The sequence below is a fragment of the Phacochoerus africanus genome, chromosome 10, assembly GCF_016906955.1.
Source record: "Phacochoerus africanus isolate WHEZ1 chromosome 10, ROS_Pafr_v1, whole genome shotgun sequence".
Lineage (NCBI taxonomy): Eukaryota > Metazoa > Chordata > Mammalia > Artiodactyla > Suidae > Phacochoerus > Phacochoerus africanus.
In genome coordinates this window covers 103,106,996-103,129,862 of record NC_062553.1, presented here as the reverse complement: position 1 = coordinate 103,129,862, position 22,867 = coordinate 103,106,996, and positions in this window count along the sequence as shown.

Here is a 22,867-nt window from a genome sequence, read left to right as displayed (position 1 = left end):
AGTGCACTGTAGAGCATAATTTTTTATAGATATGTGTTGTTTTATATTTACTTCAATAAAATAAATATTGCTTGGTAGTGTAAAAAAGCAGTGGTTAAATTTTTTGTTATGCTTGATTCTACAGTGAGCAAGTGTGAATGATCTTCTTTTAGAAGTCATTCATTAAGTTAGATAATTTAAACCAGATTCACACAAGAATTTATCACTTTAAAAGGAAATTCTCCCTCATTTTCCCTCTAAGCAATAGGAAGCAATTTTGGTAAATACAGTATTTAACTTAATGGGTTTGCATCTAAACATCACCCAAGGGTTACTCTTATGGCTCATCCCACAGTATACCAATCTAGGTCATTTCCCCTACAAAGCACAGGTCTTCTGGAACAGTATATTGCTTTCACATTCAGTGATATTCAACAAACCTTCCAGAATCTGAGGAAAATACAGCTGGCACACATTAGAGTGTAAGGATGTTGGGGAAAATTAATTACGAAGGTGAATTCATCTGATATATCAATCTCTCTATTCAATAAATAATATATACCCAATCCATTCATCCTCTTCAATTAAACTATTCCAAACAATAATTATAAATACCAAGTATGAATAATCTTCAAGGAAATCATACATTAATATGGTTGGAGGCATAGCCCTCCTGTAAGTGGTTCTAAACATCCATTTTCTCCTGTTTTTCTTAGATGCATCTTCTCATGGTCAAGTCTTCAATTTTTTCTTCAAGTCTTTGCTAATCTAAATCCATCAATCTAGAACACTCTGTTTCTCTTTCCCAATCCAAAGCTTAACATCTCCTTGATTCACCAGACCACATCACATTCTTCATACCCAAGCAGTTTGGGTACTTAGAGAGATGGTGAGATATAAACATGGTACCACTATTCTAGTTCCACTGTAGATAATTAGTTCTACAAAGAAATAATATTCTGATTATAAGTATTTTTATATTTATATAGATGTTCCACAATCTATAAAGAAAATCATAGAGATCTCTGAGAAGGAGCTCACGCCAATTGGAATTTGCTTCTTTAAAGTTTTTGACCCTGCGGTCTGCAAAACCAGAGACTGATTTATTGGTACAATATGATATTTATGTTTGATGTATATTTACTTCTAAGAAAACTATCAAAAAGAACACTTATTTCCTTTAAATATAGGCATTCCTTGTTTTATTGTGTTTTACTTTACTGTGCCTTGCAGATATTAGAGTTTTTACAAATTGGAGTTCTGTGGCAGCCCTGCCTTGAGCAAGACTTTTTGGCACCATTTTTCCAATAGCATTTGCTCACTTCCTATCTCTGTGTCACATTATGGTAATTCTCTCAATATTTCAAACTTTTAAATTATTATTATATTTGTTATGGTGTTTTTTGGTGATTTTGATGTTACTATTGCAAAAACATTATGACTTCCTAAAGGCTCAGATGATGGTTAACATTTTTTTTAACAAAGTTTTTTTTTTTTTTGGTAGCACCCACAGCATGTGGAAGTTTCAAGGCCAGGGTTCAAACTTGCCATGCAGTAATGGACTGTGCCATAGCTGTAGAAATGCTGGATCCTTAACCCACTGTGCCACAAGGGAACTTCCTTAAAGTATTTTTTAGTGAAGATATGTACATTGTATTTTTAGACATAGTGCCATTGCACACTCAGTAGACCACAGAATAGTGTAAATATAACTTTTTTTTTTTTCCTTTTTTGGCTGCTCCTTGGCATATGGAGTTCCCAGGCCAGTGATCAGATCCAAGCCACAGTCTTGACCTAAGACACAGCTGTGGCAACACTAGATCCTATGCCAGGCCAGAGATCGAACCTGAGTCTCAGCATTCCCAAAATGTCATCTATCCCACTGTGCCACAGTGGGAATCCCTGTAAATATAACTTTTACATGCACTGGGAAAGCAAACAAATTTGCATGACTTTATTGTGGTGGTCTGGAACAGAACTTGCAGAATTTCTGAAGTATGCCTATCTTACATTTCTGTTCGGATTTACAGACTTGCATATTTTTACATACCTTCCAAAAGGAAGTTCATAGCTATGTTTCCCTGTGTAAGTTACTGAAGTATATATACAATTTCTGAGATGTCTCCATGTATTTAAAGCCCATCAAAACCTTTGGCCAGAATTTAAAAAGGAGAGATTTTATTTTAGAAAAGATTCTTCCTTTTCTTTTCCTTAATCAATGGTCAATCTCATGGCCCATTTTTATACTTTCTCTTTAAACCATTAGATTTCAAATTGAATTTTAGTATCTGTGTATAATGATGAATACAATTTTTATCACCCCTAAAAGGTTTAAACACAAGAAGATAGTTCCTCTAAGAATAAAAATGGATAAAAAAGTTTATTTCTCCTGAAGTCTTTCTTTCATCATCTGCCTGTGTGGAGACAGTCCTGTGTAGCTATCACCCAGTGGACAGGCCCCTTTATTACCCATCACCACTTACTGACCATTACCAAGCAGGTCTGGCTCTGCCCCTCCTTCCTCTCCCAGTGACTCCTTGTGAGTTCCCCTTGCATCTATCATGCCTCTATTCCCACTTCAGGCCACAAATTTATATGTGAAGATATTTCAGCTCAGTCTTTGTCTGAGTCTATAAGATGACTTTTCTGACCGTTACTCCTTTAGGAGACAGAAGGATGGGGGAGATGAGGCATTTCTCAATGGTTCAGAAGAAGGCAGTATCACAAATTCCCCAGGAGTTCAACTTGGCTCCTAACAAGTGTGAAGAGCTGTCACTGTCTATCTTTGGTTATAAATAGTTGGTATTAACATTGTGGGAGTTCCCGCTGTGGCTTAGCCATAACGAACCTGACTAGCATCCGTGAAGACACGGGTTTGATCCCTGACCTCACTCAGTGGGTTAAGGATCCGGTGTTGTCGTGAGCTATGGTGTAGGTCTAGACATAGCTCAGATCCCACGTTGCTGTAGCTGTGGCATAGGCTGGCAGCTACAGCTCCAGTTTGACCCTTAGCGTTAGGAACTTCCATATGCCACAGGTGTGGCCCTAAAAAAAAAAAAAAGACAACAAAAAAAGAGAAAACATTGTGGATACATCCCCCATATTCTTCCTTAATTTTGTGTCTATAAAATGATTTTTCTGTATTTAAAAATCATAAATGCAAAGTTTTAGCACTATTCAGTCCTATTTTGTAAAATCTTCTCCCAATATTTGTGGCCAGACAGGAATTTTGTTTATTGTGCTTGCTGTTGTATTCCAGTATTTGGTTACTGGAAATCACTCAGCAAATACTACTGAATAAATGGAGGAATGAAAAACAACAACAGTGGAGTTTAATATTTATGGAGTACTTACTAATGAAACACTGGTTAAATTTTCACCTTAACCTTCTAATTTTTCTTTAGGAAAACAAGAAACTTTAGATCATTCAGAAAAATGATCCAGACACAAATAAATTAAACCAGAGCTATTAATTGGATGATTCAAACACTCATAAAATTATACACATACATTTGCAGAGAAAATAAATTTGTTTTAGTTAGATTTACAGTAAAGTACAAAATAGGTGTTATGCATGAATTGCCAAGTTATTGTTTGGAGTGTCTATATTATTGTCTTACTTCATAGTAAATCCTGGTTAACAAGTGCAAAGTTAAAATATTTACCTTTAATTTTACTTATTAGGATGAGAGAATGAATATAAAACAGAGAGCCTACCATATACCAAATGTTCACTGACTGTTATTTATCCTAATTATTTCCTAAAATATTCTTATCCCACTGTACTTATAAGTGTAAGGCAAATAAATGGTAGACAATTGATGGTCAAGACTGGGCTTTCAAAAGATGCTCAACATCACTAATTATTAAGAAAAATGCAAGTCAAAACTACAATGAGGTACCACCTCACACTAGTCAGAATGACCATCATTAAAACGTCTACAGAAAAGAAATGCTGGAGAGGGTGTAGAGAGAAGGCTCGGTGGGAATGTAAATTGATGTAACCACTATGGAAAACAGTATGGAGGTTCCTTAAGAAGTTAAAAATAGGGTTGTCATATGATCTAGCAATCCCATTCCTGGGCATATATCCAGAGCAAACTTTAGTTTGAAAATATACATGCACCCCAATATGCAGAGCAACACAATTTATAATAGCCAAAATGTGGAAGCAACCCAAATGTCCATGGACAGAAGAATGGATAAAGAAGATGTGGTATGTACACACAATGGAATACAACTCAGCCATAAAAAAGAATGAACTAATGCCATTTGCAGCAGTATGGATGGACCTAGAGATTATCATACTAAGTTAAGTAATTCAGACAAAGACAAATACCATATATCACTTATATGTGAATCTAAAATGTGGCACAAATGAACTTAACAGAAAGAGGTTCACAGACATAGAAAATGAACTTATGTTTACCAAAGGGGAATGGAGGTAGAGGAGGGATAAAGTAGGAATCTGGGATAGCAGATATAAACTATTATATGTAAAACAGAAAAACAACAAGATCTCTATGGCATAAGGAACTATATTCAATATCCTATAATAAACCACAATGGAAAAGAATATGTTATATATATATGTATAACTGAATCACTTCACTACACACTGGAAACCAACACAACACTGAAAAACAACCATACTTCAATTAAAAAATAATTTATAGAAAAGGTGCTATGAGCAGTTCCCATCGTGGCACAGCAGAAACAAATCCAACTAGAAACCATGAGGCTGTGGGTTGATCCCTGGCCTCACTCAGTTAAGGATCCAGTGTTGCCGTGAGCTGTGGTGTAGGTTGCAGATGCGGCTCGGAGATCTGGAGGTGCTGTTGCTGTGGCGTAGGCCGGTGGCTATAGCTCCTATTCAACCCCTAGCCTGGGAACCTCCATACGCCACAGGTGCGGCCCTGAAAAAGACAAAAAAAAAAAGAAAGAAAGAAAAAAGAAAAGGTGCCATGATAGTATAGAGAGTTTTTATATACCCATTACTCAGTTTCCCCTAATATCTTACATTGCCATGTTACATATGTCAAAATTAAGAAATTAGCATTGGTACATTACGATTAAGTAAACACTGGACTTTATTCAATTTCAAAAAAAGAATCTGTCTTTCAATTAAGAATTTATGACTGTGATAGTACTACACTCTCTTCAAAAGTGATTCACGTTGTTTACTTGAGAAAAATCTCTAGGACCTTAATCATGGACGACCCATCACTTTACTCATGGTTGTTCCACTGCAAGTTACCCAGTGAAGGGTAGAGGAGCACAATTGGCTGAAACTCATGAAGATATTGGCAAGTGTTACTAATCCACAAAAGTGATGCAACTAAAATGAAAAATGTAAAACAATGTATAATTTTCCCTTGGAAAGTTCAGCTTTACTTATGTGTGGATAAAAGTGTGACAGGCACATGCTAGTTTTTCTTGCAGGAAACAAACAGAAGAAACATGCCTCCAAACTTGTGGTCAAAACACTTTGACAAGTGTGCTCAGTAAAGATAAGGCACTATACTTGATATTTGGCTATAAAAGATATTTCTTGAAGCTGAATTAAATGAAAAAACTCAGACTCTTGCCCTTTTAGTATCTATGGCCAATGGACTGTGTTTGTCTGAATATACAATAATGACATTAAGTGAACTAAAAGGATGGAGGTGAAGATTGTACCTTTGAACCAGTGAAAATAAGCTTTTTCCTATTAAACTAAGAAGGCTAATGTTAAAACAGTTTATAATGCCTTCTCTCTGGATTTCATTCAGGTAGCTGAACCATTATACCCCTTAACTCCTCAACCATTTCTTTAGTGAATTTATTTATAAATGAGAGTTAGTGATTTTTTTTTTTTGGCTGCACCCAAGGCATGTGGAAGTTCTGGGTCTAGGGATTGAACCTGTGCCAATGATCTGGGCCACTGCAATGACAACACTGGACCCTTAATCTGTTGTGCCACAAGAGGATCTGGGCCACTGCAATGACAACACTGGACCCTTAACCTGTTGTGCCACAAGAGGATTCCAAATTAGTGATTTTTTTAAGTGGGAAGAATTTCCAGAGTTTAATTCACCTTTAACTTTCTATTCAAATTTATTTGCCTATGCAAAACACATGAAAAACACTCTAGGAAAGATAAGACATATCTCAGAAGATCAAATTCTTTAGTATAAATGCCAAACTGAAAGATGCAGGTTATTAAAACACACATCAAAATGTACCCTCATATTATGACACTTACTCTTTTCCTATTATTAATATTTATTATATAAAAATGACTCTCCCTTTATTGACCAACTAGCCAAAAATCTATATTTCAGAGACAAGGCATTCAGTAGTGAGAACCATAAGAAATAATGGTATCAAACTCTTCCCCTGTACTTATACTTTCTGTTTATTTTTGTGATTGGAACATTGCTGACAGAGAACGTCAGACAAGGAGTATCTGATACATATTTTTTGTTTGTTTCTTAGGGCCACACCTGTGGCATATGGCTGTTCCCAGGCTAGGGGTCAAATTAGAGCCACAGCTGCCGGCCTACACCACAGCCACGGCAATGCAGGATCCGAGCTGTATCTGTGACCTACACCACAGCTCGTGGTAATGCCAGATCCTTAACCCACTGAGCAAGGCCAGGGATCGAACCTGAAACCTCAGATTCATTAACCACTGTGCCACAACAGGAACTCCTGATACATATTTTTTGAAACAGAGCCAGAGACCCTCATAAATGTGAGTTTCTTTCACAAGATAAGGAAAGCCACAGGTCTATGACTTTTCTGTCATATCTAAACAAGCAATGAAAACAATTCCTTCAGCAAATATCTGAATAATACTTTCTAACACTGAGTTATGTTTCCAGGCATTGTCCATTAAAGGGTCAATGCAAGTAAAGTAAGGTCAAGAAAACTGTAAACTGGAAGGAACTCCTGGAAGGCTTAAGCTAATGTTCAAGAGAACAAAATTAGAGCCAGAAGTTGCAAGACAAACCCTCACTAAGCCTTCATAATGGGCAGCAAGTTTCCTTGGGTGCAGGTAGGAGTGTACGAAATTGCTGGGCCAGTTTTTGGCTGAATCTTAGGGACTGGGTCTGGAAGGTGACACCCCGCTTTACAAAATTGCTTTTGACAGCTCTTGTACTTCCACAGCAATAGCTCAGCACGAGGGGAGTCCCCTTGTGACAGGAGGAGGGATGAGGATTAAGGCGAGGATGTGGTATCACTGCAGGGCATGGGCAAGGTCATCTAACATCCTATGTACTACATTCTGCTTCTGAAAGATCAAGCTTCGTGACTCCTTTTTCCTTCACAGTCTGGTGTTGATAGGAATGGGACAGTTGCAGATATAAGACCTGGAACGAATCGCATTGACATGAACTCAACACAAACCACATGTTCACTACTGATTTCAAACTTGAGTTCCTCAAAAGAAATCAAAGACATAATCTACTTTCTTAAACAATTAAGCAGGTCTTTTGTCAGTATTTAAGAGGGCCCTTCTACCCTTAGGGTAAACGCTAGCCCTCCCCTTCCTCAATTTCATAATGTTTTCTTTGTCTACACTTTTGATGATGTAAAAAACATTTTTTTTCCTAATATATTTTGATTTGCTATGAGCAAATGATTTATAAAGATAAAAACTGGAAACATTTGCATCTACAAGTGATTTCAAACCCATTTGACTTTAATTAGTATTTCAATCTATTCCATTAATTTCTCAATATACAAGTATCATCATCTCCAACTAAGTTAAGTTTGGGTTGACTCAGGTTTGGAGAATTTTATTTTTGATCAGCAGAAACATGCTTATTAAAGTAACATGATACTGTCACAAGGAAGAGGCTTTCATTAAAATCATTTCTCAATTTTCTAGTGTTTCCCCCACCCAATCCTATTAATATTCTAATTCATGTTGCAAAGAATATTGTCTTTCCTCTCATTCCAGATGTCTGACTGATTCCCAATCAGCCTCCAAATATATATATATATATATATAAACAAAATTTTAAAAAGAACCAATGGTGTGGATCCTGGAGAAAGGACACATACTTTGATATTTTTTACCTGATTTTTACTGTCAAGCATGTGTGCTTTCATTCACCAAGTCATTGTGCCTCCATTCCAAGCTTTACTTTATATGTTATTTAAAAATCCTGTCTTCTTTTGCCACAGGAACATAGACGCTTAAGGAAATTAATTACCATCCTCATTACTTCTTTAAAAAATAGCAAAAATTACAAAGCAGTTTAATACAAGGACTCATCTTTAAAACACTTTACAAACCTAAGCTAATTTGCCATTGTAATTCCCCAAGAATGGCTATTATCCTCTCTTTACAAAGGGTGAGCTAAAAGGTTAAGTGAAGAGCTTAAGGCTACTGAATAAGTTAATACCATTTCTGAGATTTGATCACAGGAATGCCAGGTTCCTGCCTTTAAGCTCCAATTAGAATACCACTTTCCCAAGAATGGCCCATTGAAAAGTCTAAATAAGGCACATTTATTCAAGCACTTTCTCCTCTTCAAAAATAACCAAATAAAATATATCTTCTCTATTTAAGTATTTGTTCTCAATAAATGTTTATTGTAGAACATTTGGAATATACAGAAATATATAAAGAGTAAAATAATAACCACTCACCATTCAGAAATAGCCATTAGTCAAATCATATGCAGCTGTATGTTTTCTATACAAAAATTTCCGTTTATTTTTCATAGTTGAGAGTATGACTGAGTTGAAATTTATAAACTTTATTTTCAGGGAAATATACATTTTATACATAACACATTTTCATGTTAATTTATGTTTTCCTAAATGAGAGCAAAGTGTCAGCAGTAAACAGAAAATAGGCAGGATAGAACCAAGGATACAACTTGAGGACAACAGCAAATGTTTGTATAAGAGGTAGCCTAGGATCATAAAAAATGAAGACTTTGACTACTAAGCAAAAGAATTTGCGTTTGATAAGTGAAACCATTACTCAGAACCCTGAAGTCCCCTATTTTTTAGTGCATGATTTTACCAAAGGTAAGAAATTAAAAACACGAAGGATAATAGATAGCATTAACAGTGAACACTGACTGACACCTTCCTATGTGCCAAGTATTCCTCTCCAAACTGCCAGGGCTGGATCCAGGTTTTGTGGGGTCTAACGCATATGCGTTTGGGGGGGAATACCTCCAAGGAAAAAAATACAAAATTAAGACCCCAAATTAGGTATCAAAATGAGAATTTATTGAGATGACAAAGAAATGATTAAAAATTTTAAGTAGCTGGAAAAACAGATAAGCATTCTGCAGCATTGAAATTATACTTCAAAACACATTTTTCAATGAAACCACAAACATCCGGAAATCCAGGGTAAAAAAAATATAGTACAGTGGACACACTTCTGTAATAATTTTGTTGTCTAACTTTTTGGTGCATGCTTTTTGATTGCTATTTCTTATGAAAGTTATTAAGTGATGTTTTCCACAAAGATAAACTTTCCTCTAGCATGATTACTTGAAATTTGTTTTAATATTAACAATTTAGAAAAATTATTTTGTAGCTTCACAAAATATTGTTAATAAATATTTTGGATTTTTCTTAAGTTTGCTGAAGTATCCTACTTTTAATATGTTTTTTAATTTATAGACTGTAGGGCTTCAGGGCACTTCAAGTTATATGTGTGTGTGTATGTGTGTGTACCTGTGTGGGTATATATGCAGGGAGTGACTAGGCAGAATAATGACTCAGGTAGTCAGTGTAGGAGCATGGGCTTCGATGCATTGTTTGACATGGCTATTGATAAACGTTTGTGGCTTAAGAGCTCCAAGGAGCAACATCTCCACAGGCCTTGTTTACTATAGGGAGTGTACCTACCCCCAGATGGGCATTGATCTCTAACACACTGTGACTCAGTTTGGGGGAAAAAAAAAGGCAAAGAAACCATGAGACTTATAGGACATTTCCACCCCTTAAACTCCTATTGGACAAGGACTGATATGGGTAAGTGAGCAAGGCCAATGGGAAAAAACCTCATCTTTCCAGACCCCACGTTGGTATGCCCCCATCTTTAAGGGATTAAAAACCCTATAAGACAATAGAAAGGGGGCCCTTCTTTCCCCTCCCAGCAGTTCTGGGAGCTATTTGCTTTCCTGTAATAAAGACTTTGCTTGCTTGATAACTCTGTGTTCACAAAGTTCATTCTTTGGCTGTGTGAACAAGAACCTGGATTCTGTTAACATCTTTCTGGCGTCATGATCATACTCATTAAATAGATAATTAGGCAGCTTTTAACTGGTATCTTTGGTTGTAATGGTGGTTATGAGTGTTCCATATTATTTTGCTCACTATCAGTATTTAATATGCAATAATAAAAAAATGTAAATCTTCTTCCAGTTTGTACATAATTCATTTCTCTTCATGAATTTGATTGTCAACCAGTCTCAGGGCCTATTTATTATATTCAAAATTTGTCTCTTCCTTTTAATTAATTGCAGTCTTTGAAATGATCTAAAGAATTTTTATTACACTTGCTTCTCAACATCAAAATAATTTATATTGATTTCATCACTCACCTTAACACTTTTGTTTTATATTCTTTAGTTTTTATCTGAAATTTCACTTAGTTTTTTAATAAGTAAAATTAAAGATGACAAAAGATATGACCAAATTAGAAGTTTATAATTTTTTCACTTACTTTATTGAAATATTCCCAAATGTCTTTACAACTTCCAGTTAAAATGGTATATTAGAGCTTCATTGAATATGACATCAAAAATAAAATAAAAGGCAAATCAAAACTACAATGAGGTATCAACTCATACCAGTAAGAATGGCCATCATCAATAAGTCTACAAATAACAAATGCTAGAGAGGTTGTGGAGAAGAGAACCTCCCTACACTGTAGGTGGGAATATAAATGGATACAACTACTAGGGAAAACAGCATGGAGGTACCTCAGAAAACTAAATATAGAACTACCATATGATCTAGCAATCCTACTCATGGGCATTATATCCTGATGAATCTATGATTCAAAAAGATAAATGTACCCATATATTTATAGTAGCACTATTCACAATAGCCAAGACATGGAAACAACCTAAACATCCATTGTCCATCCACAGATGAATGGATTCAGAAGATGTGGTACATATATACAATGGAATACTGCTCAGCCATAAAAAAGAACAAAATAATACCATCTGCAGCAACCTGGATGCAACTGAGCTTTTCATACTAAGTGAAATAAGTCAGAAAGACAAATACCATGATATCACTTATATGTTGAATCTAAAATATGGCAAAAATGAATCTACCTACAAAACAGACACAGAAAACAGACATAGAGAAAAGACTTGTGGTTTTCAAGAGGGAGGGAGACAGGAGTGGCATGGACTAGGAGTTTGGGTTAGTAGATGAAAACCATTACATTTGAAATGGATAAGCATGAGGTCCCACTGTACAGCACAGTACCCTGAATCCAGTCTCTTGGGATACACCATGATGAAAGATAATATAAGAAAGGGAATGTATAAATATTATGACTGGGTCACCTTGTTATACAGCAGAAATTGACATAATATTGTAAATCAACTATACCAATAAAAAAATAGATATGAAAATAAACACAAATGACTCATAAATATTTAACTTGTCTGGTGGAAATATGGGCATGTTCAAGGGTATCTTAGTCATGATGAATATACCATCATGTTTTAGAAAAAGCACTTAGAACATTGGTGAGTAAGTAAAGCATGAGATCAGTTAAGAGGGATTCTGTACCTTATGTTTTAAATTAAAATATTTAAGATATTCATGTCTTAAAAAAATATATTCATGTATTTTTTACAGTTAAGACTGATTTCAGTCTATTTTTTATATTTTTTTAGGGCCGCAGGTACAGCATATGGAAGTTCCCTGGACAGGGGTTGAATCAGAGCTATAGCTGCCGGCTACGCCTCAGCCTCAGAAAAGCCAGATCCAAGCTGTCTGCATCCTACACCACAGCTCAGGGCAATACTGGATCCTTAACCCACTGAGCAAGGCCAGGGATCAAACCCACATCCTCATGGACACTAGGCGGGTTCGTTTCTGCTGAGCAACTCTGGGAACTCCCTCATTCTATTTTAATACGTTTCAAGTAAAAAATATCTAAAGTACATAAAAAACAAAATAAAAGTATTATATATCTATAATTATACACTATACATTATGGAGAAATTTCCACAGATTGGCTTCTGGTGCTACATATTTCAAACCTGGTTTCTCCACGATTATCCACATACTTCAGGACTGGCACTATAGAACATTCTTATACTGTGACCTCTGGCCCTGAAATATTTTGCTAGCTACTTAACTTTCCCTTAGCTACATCCCCAAAATGCCATGGGCCATCCCAACCTCACCCAACCAGAGAGGAACAGTGATGGAGAGAAGTTGGAGTAGAAAGAACCATCAGTCTTAACCAAATATGAATAAAACACCTTATTTTTGTAAGCATAACCATGTGAGTAGATATCTATCCACCTCCCCCAAACCAAGGTCTTGGGGTCTTAGAAGGAGTCTATAGAAATGAAGATACACTTTGTAAAATCAGCTTGGGAGGCTGGACCAGGGTTGTTGGTGGGGGTAAGGAAGAGGTGTCAGTAAAGAGGATGGAAGAATCAGAGTCTGAACAAAGGGCAAAGGATTTCATGGTAAATCCACTTCAGATTACTTTATCTATCCTTCATGGCAACCTTAAGAAGTAAGTGCTATCATTACCTCTAGACAAGGAAACTCAGGATGGTTAAGTGACTTGCCCATGGTCACATAGCTAGCAAGGACTGGAATCAAGATTTAACCTCAAGTGGCTGAGTGTGGAGCCCAAAGCATGTAACTGGGTCCTTACCATAGCCCAGGAGTTATGCTGAGTATTTTACAGTCACTAGTTTACCCTCAAAACAAAATCACATAATGTTATTACCCCCATTTGGCAGACAGGGATAATCAAGGACCAAAGAGATTTTTATTTGCCTAAGGTCATTCAGTTGTAAGGAGTGAGGTTGGATTCAAATACAGATCCTTCTATGGAGTCCAAACACTTAACTACTTCAGGACAAACCTCCAATTCCCCAAACATCATGGCTCTTATATGGATATATTACAAAGTAAACTGAAAACTCAACTTCAAAATATATTAAAAGAATTTCTCCATGTGCAGAGAGCTCCCAGATCTCTTGTAAAGGATAAGCACACACTCTTTTTATCTGTTAGGTCTACTTTGATGAAAGCTGACATTGACATTAAAAGCAGCATGAATTTTTACACAGGGAATGGCATGACAAAACAAACAAACAAACAAACAAAAAACTTTTAGAAAAAGAATAAAGAAGGTTTGGACCAGGAGAAAAAAAAGAAACTAAATTAGAGCATTGTTGACATGGCAGAGGAGAGTAGCATTTGGAATCGAAAGGAAAGACAAACTTTGAAGAGAGAAGTTGGTAAAAGATGATATAAAAGACAGAAAAGAGTTAAAAGGGACAGAAACTGGAGTTTTGAGGTAGAAGGTGATCAGTACAGATTAGGAAATAAATTAGCATGAAGTTTTTGGAATTGCCTGAAATTTGGAGACTATTTGGTCCAACCTCTTTGTTCTATAACAGAGGATGCTGAGACCTAGAAGGTGGTGTGATTTATTCAAAGTTACCAAGTGATAGGAGGCAGCGCCAGCTCTTGAGCTATAGTGTTGTCCAGCTAACGCTAAAACTTTTCAGGGAAGTCATCTTATTGGCACTCAGGAAATAGGGACCTGGAATGCAGGCAAGAGACAGGGAATACGATGTACAGTAAGGAATTATCTGAAAAGATGTTGGTTGAAACGCTGCAATTGAATGAACCACAGCTGGCAGTTTACAGAAAGGTGAAGAGATGTACTCAGATACACTGTGTAAAATCAGCTTGGGAGGCTGGACCAGGGTTGTTGGTGGAGGTAAGGAAGAGGTGTCAGTAAAGAGGTTAGAAGAGTCAGAGTCTGAACAAAGGGCAAATTCAAACAGTAGAGAGAGCTGGAAGGCAAACCAAAGGGAAGAGAAAATTAAAGAAACTCTGAGTGGTTCAAGGAAGCAAATACCTAGGAAGAGTTAAGGATGGGGACTGAGAAATGACCATTTCCATTTTTCAAGAAGTGATCAGAGCTGCTGTAATTATGTCAGGTGTTTAAGAGTTGAGAATAAAGAGATTTGAAAATTCTTGTGCTAGAAGTTACATCAGGGATGTTCATGAAAGCTTGCATACATGCATGCATTCATGCATGCATCTATCTATCTATCTATCTATCTATCTATCTATCTATCTATCTATCTATCTATCATCTTTTTAGGGCCACACCTGCTGTATATGGAAGTTCCTATAAGGGAAGAATCAGAGCATTAACTGCCACCCTACACCACAGCTCATGGCAACACCAGATCATTAACCCACTGAGCGAGGCCAGGGATCAAACCCAAGTCCTCATGGATACCAGCTGGGTTCATTACCACTGAGCCACAATGGAAACTCCCATGCAGGCTTTTAAATTACTTCCTACTCTTTAAGTTTACCATACTTTAAGGGGCACACAGAGGGGTGTAGGAAATATTTTCAATACACATGCTAAATATAAGGCTATCAGTGAGAAGACTGCAAGCTTAGGGTCTTTGAGGGAGAGGACTATTCATGTTTATATTTTCTGTACCCAGCACAGAACCTAGTACAGACTGGGTGTCCAGTGAATAGCAAATAAATGAAACATACCTGGTAAGCAACAGAGTGGTTAGTAATAAAATTTTTGGTTTCTTGGTTTGCTGTCTCCTGCACTTCATGTGGCTTCCTAGGATGATTGTCTAAGTTGAAATTGGTATTTGAGTATTCTATGCACAGAGTACCAGAAAATATTGTGGGGTTTGGGGATGAAAATAATGTTAAACCACATAATGAAACATAAGACCCCAACCTTTCCTCTACGCAGTAGCTATTCAGTTTATACGGCCAACTGCTAAATTCCTGGAGCGAACCTTGACTGACAATCAGGTTAATTCCATCTTCTTTGCCATAGGACAGGTGCTTAGGGCAGGTGGGTGCAAGACATTTGCCTGGCCGTAGACATTATTTCAAGAACTATGGGGACAGGCACAACCTCTGTCATAGAAATTCTTACTTTTCTTAAATTGGGTGAATATCAGAACAAAAATTAGTAAATTTTTTGGGAATTCTGACATTTCTCTCTTCCCCTTTTGGGATTGTCATTGATGTCATAAAGCAAAAAGCACAAATTGTCTGTTTGATACTTCCTTTTGTGGTTTCATTTTCCCAAAGCTTGAGCCAGCAAACCATAGTCTGGAGGAGTGGCGAGTAAAGAAAGTGATCCTTCTAGACTGGGGAAGGAATGGAGGTCTGTGAGGTGCAGGGGACTGTCCTTTGTTCCCTGCCAGAGTCCTTCTAAGGAATAGTTGCACAATACACTCAGAGAGGCCTGTTTTGAGCGACCAGAACTTCCCCAAAATATCCTTGCCAAGGGTGACATCACAAGATCAGCATGACCAGTCCTGTTGGGTCCATTTAGACTATAACTCTCGGTGTCACATCTGTGACCAGTGTAGAGAAATGAGCAGCACTGACCTAAAGAACTTTCTGATGTGCTATAAAATAAAACATATACATATGTTTACATAAAACTCTAGCACCTCTCCGCACCTTTGCAAAGGGGAGCCTAGTAATGACTGAAGCTCAATTATCTTTCACCCTTGTCAAGATGAGTCTTTAAAGAAAATAAAGAAATTGGAGTTCCCATCGTGGCTCAGTGGTTGACGAATCCGACTAGGAACCATGAGGTTGCGGGTTTGATCCCTGGCCTTGCTCAGTGGGTTGAGGATCTGGCGTTGCCGTGAGCTGTGGTGTAGGTTGCAAGACGTGGCTGGGATCCCACGTTGCTGTGGCTTTGGCGTAGGCAGGCAGCTACAGCTCTGATTGGACCCCTAGCCTGGAAACCTCCATATGCTGTGGGAGTGGCCCTAGAAATGGCAAAAAGACAAAAAAAAAAAAAGAAAGAAAGAAAGAAAAATAAAAAATAAATAAAGAAAAATTAAAAAAAATTATTTTGGCCACACCCATGGCATATGGAAGTTCCCAGGGCAGGGACTGAATCCAAGCCACAGCTATGACAATGCTGGATCCTTTAACCCATTGTACCAGGCCAGGGATAAAACCTGCGCTTCCACAGTGATCTGAGCTGCTGCAGTCGGATTCTTAACCTACTGTACCACAGCAGGAATTCCAAGAAATACATTTTTTAAAGGTTTTTTTCACTTGAGTTTGTAAACTAAGAATCATACTCTCTTTAGCTGTCTTCTATAATTACGGTAAAAACGCTAACACCTAACTGAACATTAGAGGTGCTCAGCAAATGTATGATGGATGGATGGCATTTTAAAACTAGATTTGAAAGCTACTGCTCTCACCAATGCTGTCACAATCCCTATTGAGTAGCTTTGAGAATAATGAACAATGATCTGAGATTGCCCAATAATAGCTCTGTCCGAGTCAAGCCTAGGTGAGTTATCCTTTCACTTGTACTACATATTATGAAAGTACAGAAACTTGGTGTTACCCTGCATCTGGGCCACTGAGGCCAAACAAAACTGAATAGAAAAGAAAACAAGAGAACTCCAAGTTGCTTAATGATTTGAGTCAGAACTGTCTGCTCTGGTATCCAAGTACAACACAAGTGCAGGTGCAGGCACAGGAAGCGAAGTCACAAAAAGAGCACACGTGATCTTGCAAGTCACAGAATGTATTCACTGTGTAGGAGTGCTAACCAAGTGATTGAGTGGCTCCTGTGTGTTTTAGAAACTGTGACTTATTTTCCCCTACGCAGGGCTATGCTTTTGAAAAATTCTATAAATTAGGTACTGATCTAGTAACAACTTTGGTCTATCAGTTGACTCTCTACATTTGGCAGTACGACTGTACAATAAATTCATTGTGAACTCTTAAAGGAGCTTTAACAGTCTGAAGTGCTTTGTAATAAATAGGGCATGGAAGTTTAAATTCCGCTTTGGGAATTTCCCCAAGAAGTGAGTCTATTGCAGAGCTGAAGCTTTCCTAATTGATAAATGCCAACTGACCTGTGTTCAATGTGAAGTGGTAAGAATTCAGCTTACCCCCTCATTTACTGAATTATATTTGGAGGTTGATTAATAGCTACAGAGTTTAGATACAATTCTTAAGAGGCTGTATTCAATAACTGCCCGCGAGGTAATATTCTTCTTGGCACAAGAATGGACATATTCTGTGTGTTTTCATAACAGTATATTGGAAAAAACATTTGAAGGATGTACATTATGTTAAAAAAATTACCTCAAAACTTACAGTTTCCTCTATACACGATGAAGAGTACCATGCAAAATTGACCCCAAGACAGATTTCTCTAGATGATGGATGAAGTGTACAGTCACTCCATCATGACAGAAAGAAATTCTTTGAAAATACTGTGTGCAACTCTATAACAATCTTGGAGTGCTTGATATGTCTAAAAAGAATTGAAATTGCAAAGCAAGCATAGCTGTTGTAGAGTGTTAAGGACAGATTTCCATTGCTCTGGGTCCATGGGGAATATCTGAAGAAACCATGTCTGCCTTCCATTGGGATGTAACATTTTTAAATCTTTGTCCATACAAGTCTATTCTGCTATTTGCCTCTAAACCACCTTGTACAGGTCTTATTCATTACCTATAAAGTTCAAATGAAAGAGGTGACAGAACAAAAGGGCAGTGACAGGAAATACTGCATTATAGCAGAACTTGTTCTAATGGAACTTTCAGCAGGAATGCCCAGTCAATGTGATTGCAGAGTGGACCTCAGAATTGTTAGTGGAAGGAGGTGTGAAGAGAAAGAAGAGGCTGGACAAATAAATGTATTTTCCTGTTTTTAGCTTTGTTTACAAAAGTGATCAATGGCCAAGGGGGACTTAAGGTCACATTGCCTCTATTTTCTTCTGTGTCACCTTCTCTCCCTCTTTCCATGGTAATGGGGAAAAGCTTTAACTCACCCAGAATGCTGTAAAAGTCTCCAAATAGGGTAGTCATCTTGGTGGAATGGCAACAGTTCTCAGTTTGGGAAGTTTCTTCTGCTGCAACCTGACTGAGAGGTCACTGACCCTAAACAGTTAGGGGCCTCATATAGGTCACCCCAGTCCATCTTTCCTTCTACTCTTATTTACTAGAATCATCCTTTTCAAAAGCACTTTAGGGGCTGTCACTTCCCTTTGAGGAGGTAAATGAGGGGACATGACTCTCAGTTGACCCTCAGGCTGCACCCAGGCCAGAAGCTGCTCACCCCCACCTCTGTCCTTGGAATGTAAGCACTGCCTAAGTTCCCACAGTGGGAGCTGTTTCAAGGACGTAGCCTTAAGAGAGTAAGGTGGTGTGGAGACCATGTGTATGGTGTACATGCCCAAACCTAGTGAGGCCTCTTTAGAAAGTTTTAAGATTTGGCCATGGGTGCAGAAATCTACTCATGTAGATTTCTTATGTAAAAACTGCCTCCTACCAATCTGGAAGGGCTGCCTTGCTCTTTGGTCTCTCCCTGCCCTCCAGCTGGTTTCGGATTACACACAGGAAGCTCCCGAGGTTGTGACCCAACAATCACCCTAATTATTGTTCACTTTATTCTTCAAAGCAATATATTCACATATGACAATTATACAACATAGCAAAAGATAGTCCTTCATTACTAATAACGTCCTAGCAGAGAGAGGATGACAGGCTTCAAGGGCATCTTGAAGCCTTATTTTGTCAAGTACCTGGATTGGCCTCAAGTCCAAGAAGAAAGAGTTCTGTAATATAAGTGCTCTTATGCCACTGAATTCTCCTAAAGTCATTCCATTATTATTATTATTATTATTTAATCCTACATTTCCTTACCTACTGATTGGCCAATGCTTGGCAGCTGGCTTGGGCAATTTTCTGAACCAAATTTCATCTGAGACATTTTAATTTGCATTTCAAATTTCCAAGACATTGCAGTGAACTGCAGGGATACAAGAAGGCAGTAGAACATGTTGAATCTTTTCAGAAGGATTTTATTCAAAGGATTATTCAAAGGTTTGAAGAAAAAACATTTTGATATTAGAGACTGATAAGGAGAAGTAGAAGAAACTTTACTACAAGCAAATTTGCAGTTTCCTTTGCTGGGCTTGCAGAACAGACATGAAGAATGACTTTTGTGAGGATGTATATAAAGACAATGAACCTCAAAATTAGATGTGCACAGACTGTCTTTCAAGGCCTTACTTTCTTGCACTGATCTAAGTAAGGGTAATAAAAGTTAAATGTCAGAATGACTAAAATTGTTTCACGTCCAGGTTGACTCTTTATTTATAGGGACTGAGAGAGGAATTAACCAAATAGACTCCCACAGCAGGCAGCCTCAAGTACTGTACTGTGACAAAGCCAATGAACTATGGCCTCAAAGTCCTTTACTGCTTTATTAGCCTTGGGTTATTCTGTAGGATTAATCTGTGGAAGGTGTTGATCAAAAGTTTGAACACATGGGGAAATTTTCAGAGGTACAAGAAAAGAGGACAAAAATCTTCAGGTGAATTAATTCATTGTTCATCTAAATGATAATTTTTAGCTCATTAAATTGATTTAACATTAAAATTTCCTGGTAGTATCTTACTGTATGAAGCAAGACTGTTTCAAGAAAAATGAGGTTCAAATATCAGGTAAAGAATATTGATTATAGGAATATAAATTTTCTATTTTTTCAGTCACTTGAAATATCATTTAATTGCAAAATAAAGGCATATGTATGATGAAACAGAATATAAAAGTATCCTATATGTTTATATTGAATCATATTTTAAAGACTTTCTGTTAATATAGTGGACCATTTTGTAGTTTGCCTACAGATCCTTCTAAAGTAGATTCTTTGGTTATTTGTGTGTAATGTCAGCGCTTTTTCTTTCTTTTTTTTTCCTGTCTTTTGTCTTTTTAGGGCCACACCCCGGCATATGGAGGTTCCCAGGCTAGGGATGGAATCAGAGCTGTAGCTGCCAGCCTACAACGTGGGATCTGAGCTGCGTCTGTGACGTATACCACAGGTGATGACAATGCTGCATCTTTAACCCACTGATCGAACCCACAACCTCACAGACACTAGTCAGGTTCGTTACCCTCTGAGCCATGATGGGAACTCCGTGAGTGCTTTTTCATGTGGACAGATCTCACAGAGAGATGATGACTAAGAGTGAGTGAGGTGATGCTAAAGACCAGCACTGGGCCTGGTACATACAGAAAACTTGGTTAAGCTTAGTCGCTGCTGCTGCCACTACTGTTGTTGTTATCACCATCATCATTATCATTACAAAGTCCAAAAAACTATTTCCAGCACAGGTTTTGACATCTTAGTTTTGGTCATTCCCCACTCTCCACTAGGGGAAAATTTTCTCCCTGAGACCACCCGTTCACTTCATGTAATTGTCTTAAATGAAGAAAATGGGAGTAAACAGGATATTTTTCTCATATGACAAATGGGTGAGGTAGTTCTACTCCAAACTTGGAAAGATCCAAGGATGAGTTCTCTTAAGCCTTCATGGAAGAAAGAGAATTTCCCCTCGTATTATGTCCACAAAATTAAAATCAAGTAAACACGTGTGATTTTTGCCTGAAAACATGCATACCTTAATGTTGAAATATTTAGATATGTACACTAGATTCTTTCCAGTTGTGGATATTGATGAAGTAAATGGAGTTGCTCTTAGAACTTTTCTCCTTAGAAATGATTTAGATATAATATTGAATTCCAAAACTATCCCTACTCCTTTCAGCATATGGAAGTTCCCAGGCTAGTGGTCAAATCGGAGCTACAGCTGCTGGCCTACACCACAGCCTCAGTGACACCAGATCTGAGCCACATCTGCAACCTACACCACAGCTCACGGCAATGACAGATCCTTAACCCACTGAGTGAGGTGAGGGATCGAATCCATGTCTTCATGGATACTTGTCAGATTCATTTCTGCTGTGCCACAATAAGAACTCCGTATCTCTGCTCTTTTTAAAAAAATCTAAGACATTAAATTGTTTTGATAATTGCTATTTTTAATGAAAAATTTAAATTTTAGGTAATGGCAAATGCTTTGTATTGAAAACTCTACTTTTTACCTTTGAGATAGGTATAAAGGAACATGAATGCTTCCTCACCAGTGCCGAATTTCTACAAGTTCCCTGGTTTCCAGAGCACTTATGAAAAGGTACCATTTTGGTTTTCTGCATGGCCAGTGGAAAATGAGGGAGGTTTTTGGCTATAATCCAGTTAATTAACTTGTAAGGGCAACCAAATATGCATGCCAAAAGCCAGAGAAATCATTGAATTATTCTTAGAACTGTCTGAATTCAGTAAGAAATAGTTAATTTTCTCCTGCCCTTTATGTTAGTTTTATCAGGCAGAGAAAGAGAATTGGGCCACTGATCTTACTTAGTAGTCAGTAAATGACAGACAAATCCTAGCCCTGGGAGTAAATTCACTTTCATTTCCCAAATCTGATACTAGGGTGATACGGCTTCTTTCCCACCGTATTGCAAGAAAACACCTTTGGGAATTACTTTATCCAAGTTCACAATAGAACACATCATTCATCATGAGCAACACCTTTTAAAAAGCCAAAGATTCTCAGAATTCCTCTATAAAATTATTCTAAGAATTTTTATATTTGACCTTCAAAATATGCTTTCAGGAACCCAAATTCTAGGCCAGTACTAAATCCCCATGATTTGATTCCCATTAACTCCCCAGGAGAATACAATCTGAGCTTCTTTGAATTGTTTAGCGGAAAATAATTGGCATGGTGTTTGCTTCTTATGGCTTAGACTTCCCATTGGCAAGTGCGATGTGTAATGATATGAGTTACTGCCCACAAAGGTATGCTCTGAGAAAATATGCAAGTTTAAAACAAACACCGAGTGTTAAAGAACTTTATTTATGCTTCATAATTAGTCATCTGAGAGAAAATCAGTCCTTAAATGTGACTATTAGAGGAGAAGAATGAAAGGTTTACCTGAAACTATACCTGGGGCTCTAAACTGCAACCTCCCAAAATCTGCTCTTCAAAAAACTCTGGTCAGCTTTTCAATTCATAGGACAACACATTCAAACTATGAAGCTGCCGACTGGGCAAGCCAAGGTCATATGAAACATGTAAGGAAAATATCCTTAAATCTTATTTTTGGCCGCAATAAGTTATTATTATTTTTGCTCTCAGTTTTAAGGAGACTATATTTTTTCCCCACCAAAAATCAGTATGATATATTTAAAATTAGAATTCTGAGTTTAAGACAAAATGTTAGTGACCAATCAAAAATGGCAAACTTCCACTTAAATCTGAAGGAAGTATTCTATCATCATTCTACATAAAACTCACTTTTCCACCTGATATTGTCTTATGTTCAAGACTTCTTTTGCTTGTCCCTCACTTGGATCCAAATATGACATATAGAATTATTACAAATCTATATTATTCTGAAATGAGCAATTTCACTTATTCCACTATGGACACCATAATGTCCCTAACAGAACTGAATTTCAACTGAAATTTGAAAATAGGCAAAAAAGATGATCTGAGGTCCATTCAGTGCAGCACTAGGCTTGATGTTTGATTGACAGTGGTGTATGTTACCACTCTGTAGGAGCAAAGGTTCTATGAATAGCTTCTTTCTGGTGGAACAGATAACCACAAAAATTAATCATCTTGTAAGATATTAACCAGTTTGGTATCTAATCTAGCAATTTTATCCTAACACTTCATGTTAAAATTTCAGATAGATATTTCTTTAATGTTCTTTGAGTCAATTAAAACATCCATTTATTAATGAATTAA